The 10,814-nt window shown below is 44.9% G+C and overlaps 1 protein-coding gene across 1 annotated transcript in view; it reads left to right on the top strand.

The window, feature by feature from the left end:
• LOC135378289 (putative ATP-dependent RNA helicase TDRD12) overlaps positions 1–10,814 on the top strand; it is a 206,405-nt gene that overhangs the window by 6,724 nt on the left and 188,867 nt on the right. The window lies entirely within an intron of this gene.

Below are 10,814 nucleotides of genomic sequence, written 5' to 3'. Positions count from 1 at the left end.
GACACGCAGCCGAGTACAGCTGTTTCGTCCTACTCGGGACTCGTCTGCCCCACGCAGGGAAGTGACACGATCTTGGGTCGGCACAAACAGTGCGTCTCAGCGAAACATCACTGTTTCACGTTGACGGCGCCACCTGTGAAGGCCGCAGTGCAAGTGAACAAGTACATATACAGAGGGAAAAATAGCCGAAGCTCTGTGGCTGCAAGTGGACAATATGTTTATAAGTTGATCGTACACACGCAGCCGAGTACAGCTGTTTCGTCCTACTCGGGACTCGTCTGCCCCACGCAGGGAAGTGACACGATCTTGGGTCGGCAGAAACAGTGCGTCTCAGCGAAACATCACTGTTTCACGTTGACGGCGCCACCTGTGAAGGCCGCAGTGCAAGTGAACAAGTACATATACAGAGGGAAAAATAGCCGAAGCTCTGTGGCTGCAAGTGGACAATATGTTTATAAGTTGATCGTACACACGCAGCCGAGTACAGCTGTTTCGTCCTACTCGGGACTCGTCTGCCCCACGCAGGGAAGTGACACGATCTTGGGTCGGCACAAACAGTGCGTCTCAGCGAAACATCACTGTTTCACGTTGACGGCGCCACCTGTGAAGGCCGCAGTGCAAGTGAACAAGTACATATACAGAGGGAAAAATAGCCGAAGCTCTGTGGCTGCAAGTGGACAATATGTTTATAAGTTGATCGTACACACGCAGCCGAGTACAGCTGTTTCGTCCTACTCGGGACTCGTCTGCCCCACGCAGGGAAGTGACACGATCTTGGGTCGGCACAAACAGTGCGTCTCAGCGAAACATCACTGTTTCACGTTGACGGCGCCACCTGTGAAGGCCGCAGTGCAAGTGAACAAGTACATATACAGAGGGAAAAATAGCCGAAGCTCTGTGGCTGCAAGTGGACAATATGTTTATAAGTTGATCGTACACACGCAGCCGAGTACAGCTGTTTCGTCCTACTCGGGACTCGTCTGCCCCACGCAGGGAAGTGACACGATCTTGGGTCGGCACAAACAGTGCGTCTCAGCGAAACATCACTGTTTCACGTTGACGGCGCCACCTGTGAAGGCCGCAGTGCAAGTGAACAAGTACATATACAGAGGGAAAAATAGCCGAAGCTCTGTGGCTGCAAGTGGACAATATGTTTATAAGTTGATCGTACACACGCAGCCGAGTACAGCTGTTTCGTCCTACTCGGGACTCGTCTGCCCCACGCAGGGAAGTGACACGATCTTGGGTCGGCACAAACAGTGCGTCTCAGCGAAACATCACTGTTTCACGTTGACGGCGCCACCTGTGAAGGCCGCAGTGCAAGTGAACAAGTACATATACAGAGGGAAAAATAGCCGAAGCTCTGTGGCTGCAAGTGGACAATATGTTTATAAGTTGATCGTACACACGCAGCCGAGTACAGCTGTTTCGTCCTACTCGGGACTCGTCTGCCCCACGCAGGGAAGTGACACGATCTTGGGTCGGCACAAACAGTGCGTCTCAGCGAAACATCACTGTTTCACGTTGACGGCGCCACCTGTGAAGGCCGCAGTGCAAGTGAACAAGTACATATACAGAGGGAAAAATAGCCGAAGCTCTGTGGCTGCAAGTGGACAATATGTTTATAAGTTGATCGTACACACGCAGCCGAGTACAGCTGTTTCGTCCTACTCGGGACTCGTCTGCCCCACGCAGGGAAGTGACACGATCTTGGGTCGGCACAAACAGTGCGTCTCAGCGAAACATCACTGTTTCACGTTGACGGCGCCACCTGTGAAGGCCGCAGTGCAAGTGAACAAGTACATATACAGAGGGAAAAATAGCCGAAGCTCTGTGGCTGCAAGTGGACAATATGTTTATAAGTTGATCGTACACACGCAGCCGAGTACAGCTGTTTCGTCCTACTCGGGACTCGTCTGCCCCACGCAGGGAAGTGACACGATCTTGGGTCGGCACAAACAGTGCGTCTCAGCGAAACATCACTGTTTCACGTTGACGGCGCCACCTGTGAAGGCCGCAGTGCAAGTGAACAAGTACATATACAGAGGGAAAATAGCCGAAGCTCTGTGGCTGCACGTGGAGAATATGTTTATAAGTTGATCGTACACTCTCAGTCGCGTACTGCTGTTTCGTCCTACTTGGGACTCGTCTGCCCTGCGCAGGGAAGTGACACGACCTTGGGTTGGCACAAACAGTGCGTCTCAGCGAGACGTCTATGTTCCACAGTGACGGTAGTGTGTCCCAGCTAACTGCTAACAGATTTTTTAAAACTTTATATGTCACTTTTTTTCGAGATGAAATCAATTGCAGTACAGCATATGTTGAAGGGTACTCCTTAGGAGGCCACCAGCGAACTCCTAAGGCTATGTCCTAATTATCTTTCAATAATTAACTTTTTAATTATAAACGCTACAAGGTCGTCCCAATGAGAGCATCTGGTCCATTCAGTCACCTGATACCGATGCCGTTTTCAGAACAAAAATCCGTTCGATAGATCGTTCGCAAAAAATTCGTGAAGGAGCACCATTTCTTCTTTGTTTTGTTCATTGCAAGGCGATAGTGTGCTGTTTCACCCTCTCACACTGGGGGTGAAGGAAAGATGCGTCTCGGAAGATGCGCAATGAACAAAATAAAGAACAAAAATTATGTTCCCTCTCGATTTTCTTGCTGAGGATCTATCAAACGGATTTTTGTTCTGAAAACAGCAACGGTATCAGGTGACCGAAGGGACCACATGTTCTCATTGGGACGACCTTGCAGCTTTTATAATTAGAAAATTAATCATTGAAAGTTAATTAGGACATTGTCCTAGGAGTTAGGAGTTTGCTGGTGCCCTCCTAAGGAATGCCCTTCAGCATATGCTATCCTGCAATTGATTTCATCTCGAAAAAAGTGATCTGTATGTTTTAAAAATCTGTTAGCTGTTAGCTGTGACACACTGTATATACAGGGCGTTTTTTATTCGCTACAGAATTTTTTGTTTGCAAAACTAGCAGAGCAAAATAGATGTCGTTTTAATAGGTGGGTTATACGACCAGGCAAACATCCTATAGGACAGTGTTTGTAACTACTGGACGACTAATTAGCTAAAATTCATTAATTAACTTATTAATTAATTTTTTTCTATGAGATGAGGGATGACACGATTGGAGTCAGTCATTATTCAAATCCACCGCCCTTTTTAACCAACCTGTGAAGCGAACGTACTTCCAGATATAAATTGCCAAATTTCGCTGTGCAAATGAGCCGAAACCGGCATAACTAGTCGTCCAGCACTTGCATACGCTGTCCTACAGGATGTCTGCCTGGCCGTATAACCTATCTGCTGAAACGGCATCTATTTTGCTCTACTAGTTTTTCTATAAAAATTCAGTAACGAATACAAAACACCCTGTATAGGGTGCATCATGTAACTGCATGCACTGACCAGAATATTCATAAAAAAGCTATCACAGCAGCATAGATGTTGTTTTTGCAGTTGAGTTCTACGGCCAGGCGGACATCCTCTGGAAGGGAGTATGTAACTTTCAGCTGACTAATGGCCTGAATTTCAATAATTAACTTTTTAATTAGGGAATTTCGGCCAAAAGTGAGATAGAAGATTGAGGGACTATCCTCGTTGAACACCAAAAAATTCTAAAGCACGCACGTGCACTAAAATGTCTATCCCCGAATTTTGGTATGCAAATGAGCCGAAACCGAAAAAGCGCGCTTGAGGAGCGCATCACCCACGCCGACGGAGGCTTATCTTGGGCCGGAAATCGGGTTATCAGGCCAGCTGAGCAGCACCTACTCCAATCATCTCCGCCGCTCCAAATCACGTGGCCCTCTGACGTGAAATGAGCGCTGTACTCCCCGCGTTCCCGGTCGCGGCCGTTTCGGTCTCGGCTCATTTGCATATCAATAATTGGGGCTAGATATTTTAACGCATGTGCGGGTTTCAAGATTTGCCAAACGTGAAATGGCTTGCAACTAGGATGGCCTCTCACTCTGCCATCTCGCTTTTGCCATCTCGCTGCGCATCTTTAGAGACGCGTTTTCCCTTCACCCCTCAATGTGAAAACCTGAAGGAGCACAGCGTCGCCTCATGCGTCGATGATGAGCTTTAACTTGCGGAAACAAAACACAAATTAATGTATCAGGTGACGCTATCCAAAGTACCTTATCTTGGTTTTCATTTTCTGTTTTCTTTTAATCTTTTTCCAGGATGCAAGAGGCGATAGTGTGCTCCTGTGTTTAATCCCCTAATTAAAAAGTTAATTAATGAATTTTATGTAATTAGCCATCTTGTAGTTGCACACTTTCTTCGAGGGGATGTCCGCTAGGCCGTAGGACCCACCTGCGAAAACAACATCTATAGTGCTCTTATAGTTTTTTATAAAAATTATGGTCAGTTTTACGTGACGACCCTGTATATATAGCTGAAACGAAAAATGAAATACAGACTACGAAGGTACGGGAAGTAAGAAAACAGATATAATTTATTTGTATTTATAATAATAATAATAATACCTTTATTCACAAAGATGTGAAAAGGAGCGAGCAAGAAGCTTCACTTGAAGCTTGACGAGGCTCGTCTCCTGTAACAGCACAGCAGCAAAGGCATCCATATTAACAAAGTAAAGAATTACATCAATAAACAGAATTTTTAAACACAAAAGTACGGTAACACCCTTTTCATAGCACAAATCACCAAACCGTGCGCACATGTTCAACCACTTATGAAATATTCCAGAACATCTTTTTTCCTACCACAAACAATGTCAATCTTATTTTCGGTGCAATTTAACAGTCGGGACAGCGTAGCATCTAAGGTCTGTTTGCCATAATTTGTACGTACGCGAGGCGTAACCCAGCTAGGACCTGGCCGGAGCGGATAGTGAGGTGCTGAGGGTAAAAGATGGAATAGTGACACGAACGTCTTATTATTTTCTTTAACAACTATTCGATATGTATTATACAGCTTATAGTCTTATAACTTCCAGATATTAATAATCCTATGCTTCTTAAACAGTCCCCTGGTAGTGTGACAATATGGAAGGTTTTCTATGATGCGAAGTATCTTTTCCATGTCCCTTACCATGAGTCTATATCAGTTTGCTTGGACCCTCTCCCTTTTTTCCGAGGTGGGGGTGATCGGAGATTATGAGAACACAAGAAAAAGAGCACCATTTTCGTGCCACCGATCACCAACGCTTCCCAAAAACAGATGAAGGACTGCGTCATAATTAGGGCGCTCAGAAGCTTAGCGAAAACAAGAAAAGGCTAGAAGTCGAAACGCGTTTTTTGTACCCATAGCACAATTGGTCCCCATTCTTGGGAAGGAGTGATGGTCGGAAATTACGGAAACAAGAGAAAAGACAACAACACATCCAGAGAGGCACTGCAATAATATGTGGTCGTGGGTCACGCAGGTCAAATCAGCACGCATTGCGCCACACGGAGTGCCGAAATGCGCTCCCCCGCGCTGAAGAAAAGGAACGAGTAATTTATTTTGTATTTTATTTATTCAGAGAGCTCTGCAGCGCCGTGAGGCATTACAGCAGAGGAGTGAGGAAGTACAATGGTGATGCTACTTGCATCATTCTCGGGAAAACACACCAATATTGTACACTGAATACACACAGTATTACATGGTAGAAACGGAAAAAACAAAAAAGAGTAACAACAAAAACTAAGAATCAGTGCATAAGACACCTAATCTTAGCCATAAATAATATATTATTGGCAGCATTAACGGCTTCTTGGGGCAGAGAATTCCACTCTGGGATGGTGGAACAAAAGAAGGATTGCTTTAAAACACTCGCTGAAAAACGCAATGGTTCAAGTTTTTTAGAATGATCCATCCTGGACGATACATACACAGGTGGTAGAAGAAATGCATCCTTATTTAGACCAGTGTTTCCGCTATGAATATCGTACAGCAATTTCAATCGATTATATCGCCTTCTATTCTTTAAATTGTCCCACCCTAAGTCGGCAATAAGTTCATGAGAGCGGATAAGAAAAGAATAATTACCCGACACGAACCTCGCTGCCATATTCTGAACTCCCTGAATCCTTTTCTGTAAATATTCCTGCTGGGGATCCCACACCACCGAAGCATACTCTAATATGGGGAGAACGTATGATTTGAAAACAGTTTCCTTTACATTACGCGGCGCCCGCTTAAAGTTGCGTCTAAGAAAAAACAAAGTACGACTTGCCCTGGACACAACCTGATTGATGTGACTGTCCCAGTGTAAGTTAGACTGGAATAAAACACCCAAGTATTTGTATTCATTTGTCAGCGCGAGAGGGACAGATCCTATTACATACGAATGTATTCTTGTGCGACTAGTGCGGTTAAAATGAAGAACTTTACATTTACTAGTATTTAGGGTCATGCCCCATGTAGCACACCAGGCAGCAATAGCGTCAAGGTCTCTCTGAAGTAAGAGAGCGTCATTCGGTCCTGATACCTTGCGATACACAACGCAGTCATCTGCGAATAATCGGATGTTCGACTGGATATTCGTTGTAATGTAGTTAACATATATTAAAAAGAGCAACGGCCCCAGAACGGACCCCTGAGGGACACCCGAGGTCACGAAGGATCGACACGAATTAGCACCATTAACTACAACACGTTGTGACCTATTCATCATGTAATCTAATAACCACCTAAAGACAATTGAATCTAATCTTAGCATTTGCAGCTTATAACATAGCAAACTATGAGGCACAGAATCAAACGCCTTCCGAAAATCAAGAAAAACACAATCAGTTTGGATACCCTCATCCCACGCCAAGGCTATATCATGGTGAAAGGAAATCAACTGAGTAACGCATGAATAGCCTGACCGAAAACCGTGTTGAAAAGGTGACAGGAAGTTATTATTAGTTAAATGTTTAGCAACGTTGGAGTAAACAATGTGCTCAAGGATCTTTGAAACGATACACAGGAGAGACACAGGTCTATAATTTTCGACGCAACGTCGATCACCTGACTTAAATATTGGAGCCACGTTTGCATGTTTCCACTCATCAGGAAGCGATGATGTCTTTAACGACAGGTCAAATAACTGGAACAAATACTCGGAAACAGAAGAACTACAGCGTTGAAGAATAATAGCAGGTATCATGTCAGGGCCAGAACACTTTCTTACAGCCAGATTATTGCATAATTTCATAATGCCGTTAACTGAAAGAACAAGCACATTCAACCAACACAGCAAATTCATCAATTTTGTTTTTAATGCTCCGACAATTTACTGTTAACATCTGCATGTACCTTTTAACTGAATTGCGGACAATATCGCTCCCTGAATACAATTCCTACACTGAACTATCTTGTCCCATGGACAACAGTGTATTAGCCCTTGTGACTGACCTCGTTGCAGGGCGATAAGCAGACGCATTAGCAATAGGTTCCATCTCCTGTCTAGATTCTGCGTCACAGTTCCAAAAGTAACGCTTGCCGTTAATTTCCAGTTTATCGTAAAACAAACGAGCTTTATCCCCTCTCTGTCGCTCACCGAGGCAAGATGCCCACAACTTCTTCCGAACGGAACGTACATGCTGAGAGAAGTCTTCCAAAATCACAATCTTTGTTCCCTTTAGTTTGTGGCAATTTTTCAAAACCAGGTTCCTTTCTCGATAGTCATAGAACCTGACGATTACTGGACGGACTTTCCCCGCAACCATCCTTCCTAGTCCGTGAATCCTTTCGATACTAGAAACCTCCACGCCCAACTTAGAAGACAACAGTTCACTTTGAACTGTATTAAGAAGAGAGGAGCTGGATTCCGCTTCAGATTCTTGCAAACCGTAAATAACTAAATTATTTCGCCTGGATCTATTTTCAAGGTCATCAACTCGAGTAAGAAGCTGCGCTACACTTTGCTGAAGTTCAGCAACTTTGGGATTAGATTGTATCAATTCATCGCCGAGGTTTTCAACTCGCTTTACGCGTTCCGTCAGCTCCGCAAGTTGATTTGAATTCCTGGAAATCTCCTTTCTTATTTTCTTTTGGTCAAAACGTATTTCGTTCATTAGCTTGGAGTCACGTTTCTGATTGCTCAAGACTTCTTTCATCATTTCCTCAGTCGTCGGGCCTGGATTTGACTCTACGTCGCCAGCCATGATCAATAAAGATCGTACAATATCAGTACATTCTTTGACCAACGAACACAATGTGAGGGTGCACGGCATCACAACCAAACAGAGGTCGTCACTTCTGAAACCTTTAACATAATAATAGGTTCTCACCTGTGCAAAATAGACAAAGAAGTTAGGGAACATCATTGGACCGATGCCGAGCACCCCACTGAAGTCGGCTACGTGTGAAAGGTGCTTATGAAGACTCGCAGGTTAATTAATGTCACTCAATTAGTCACTCGTTAATGTCATTAACGAGTTAGCAATTTTTGTAACTGATTCCGTTACTATTACCATTTTTTAAAAGTAACGGAATCCTTACTTCGTTACCAAAAAAAGTAACCGTTACCAAGTAACGAGTTACTTGTAACGAGTTAGGCACACCTCTGGCGCCAGGCCGTGTTGCCATGGGATAATCACCTGAATTCGCCATCAGTTGAACGCCATTCTAATCCCGAAATGAGTCGAGAGCTCCAGATAAGCAGGCGCCAGGCCCATGGTTAGCCTAAGGCTGCGTTCACACGGGTCACCTTTTTCCAGAAACTATGAGCAATCTTGGAGTTGTTGACAGTCGGCAGACACCAGCAACCTCCATCAACTCGAGTTGCGGGAATCGCTCGCCGAGCAAAATCTTCAGAAGTTGCTCGTGCACGGGCCAATCAGCGAGAGGAGCGCTGTGACTCCCGATGGCGCGATGTGATTTCGTTTGTTCCGTACTCCCTGGCATGGGTTCAAATCCTGCAGGCGTAGCTGGGAAATAACTTTTTTTAACTAACGCCACACGAACATATCAATATAGCCATTTTTTGAAGGTAATGATCATCTTTTGGTGAAATAAACTGACTTAGGTTTGAATGATGGGGCAGTTGGAGGAAAGGATCATCAGTTGAATTCGAACCGACACCTTCCAAGGTTGCTTGTGGGTCGAGCAACCGAGTTGCTACGTGTGAACGCGCACGAGTTGGTCCGAGTTGCTGGAAAAGGTTGCCCCGTGTCATCGCTGCCTAAGAGTTGAGTTTCCGGGCCGGGGTAGTCTATAAATTTCTCGGTCTTGGACGGAGTCCGGGCAGCGTCGCCTAGAAATTTTTCCGGTCGGGTCTGGATCGAGTAGGACAGAAATTTCTCGGTTTTTCAGCCTCTGACCGGTGGTGGTTGTGGTGGTGGTGATGGTGGTGGAGCTGCTTGCCAGTCGGCCACGCTAAGGCGAGAAACGTCACGACTGTCGCACGGGGGGGAACATGCGTCCTGGGCCGACTCCACAGGGAACGGTGCCGACATTTGTCTCAAAACGTCTGAGGGAAAACCCAGAGAAAACACCCAGACAGCACAGCCGGTGCCCGAATTCAAACCCGGGTCACATCCCTGTCTCGGCGTGGAACACCATCATCCACGGGAGATTTTTTCTCTCTTTTTTTTTTCTGGTTTTGTAGTTGCACTTGATGGGCAGCAGTCAATGAGGGCAGGGCTTACGCGGCGACATACTCCGCCTCAAGACAACTCGCAGAGTTCGCTCATAAATGCTATAGCATTTTAAAACCTTATAGAATGCACAAAAGAATCTTAGTAATCCTTGCAAGCGCAGAAATACAACGTGATCCGAGGTGCTCTTACCATCAAAATAAAATTGTTTTCGGTGGCCAAATGGCGACCCCTTCTCTCCGTCATCCCTCCTCGAAAGCAACCTTGATATTCATGCTATAGCTCTTTGGCGAAAAGCTACAACGATGGCTGGACAGAACCAGACACATAAGGCAAAAGCTAGAGTTGAGACCGTCATCTTGAACCTTATGATCCACATGCACTGGCATCGAGTCAAAATCAAAATCTCGTGCCCCCTCATAAAAGCAACGGATGGTTCCTTCGTTTCTCCTGTATTATTTGTATTGTCTTCTATTTTGAGCGACTTTCGTGTTCGCCGTATACTGAAAACCTCATATTAAATATACGAAAATCGCGAAGCTGAATAATTCGGAAACTGTGGACGCTGTAGAAAACCTTTCGTTTTGGTAAACATCCTTGAGACATCGGCCAAGAGCTGAGTGGCTCATTTGAATACCCACATTAATTAAGTAAAAATCCTATTTAAGCATTACTACTTTAAGTTAGCGATTAGGACCTTCAGCGAAAACTATTCCAGCAGGAAACTCGCGCTGACACTTAGTGACTTCTTAGTAATGAATTGGTTTAGGTTTACATATTTCTTGCGCGGAGTAGCGCAGCAACGCGCTCTTCCGAGCTATCTAGCTCTCAATTACCCGTTCGTCCGCCTGTGGTTCACACACGGGGTTGCCGGAAGATAAGTAACAGCCGCAAGAGATGCTAGACGCGTAGGCTTCACGGATTTGACTACTTCAACATGTTCATCTCCTAGGAGAATCTGAGAACATGAAATTAATTTCCTATTTTTGGGCTGGAATGAGACTGCGTTTGTTTCATAATAACCTAATAAATAATCTGTGCAGAACAGTTACTCGCCTTTCAACAATTTCTTCACTACTATCTCCACGCAAGAGCTACTGGTGTCATCGGCATGTTTTGTCTCTTAACATATGTTAGCGGCATCATTAATGTAACGGTATGATTAAGATCAAAAGACCCAGGTTCGATTCGTAGCGTCAGTACTTCTTTTCCCTGGGTTGTTTGAAATCATCAATGTATTTATATTAATAAATGCC

The sequence above is a fragment of the Ornithodoros turicata genome, chromosome 1, assembly GCF_037126465.1.
Source record: "Ornithodoros turicata isolate Travis chromosome 1, ASM3712646v1, whole genome shotgun sequence".
NCBI lineage: Eukaryota > Metazoa > Arthropoda > Arachnida > Ixodida > Argasidae > Ornithodoros > Ornithodoros turicata.
This window is presented reverse-complemented; position numbering and strand designations above follow the sequence as displayed.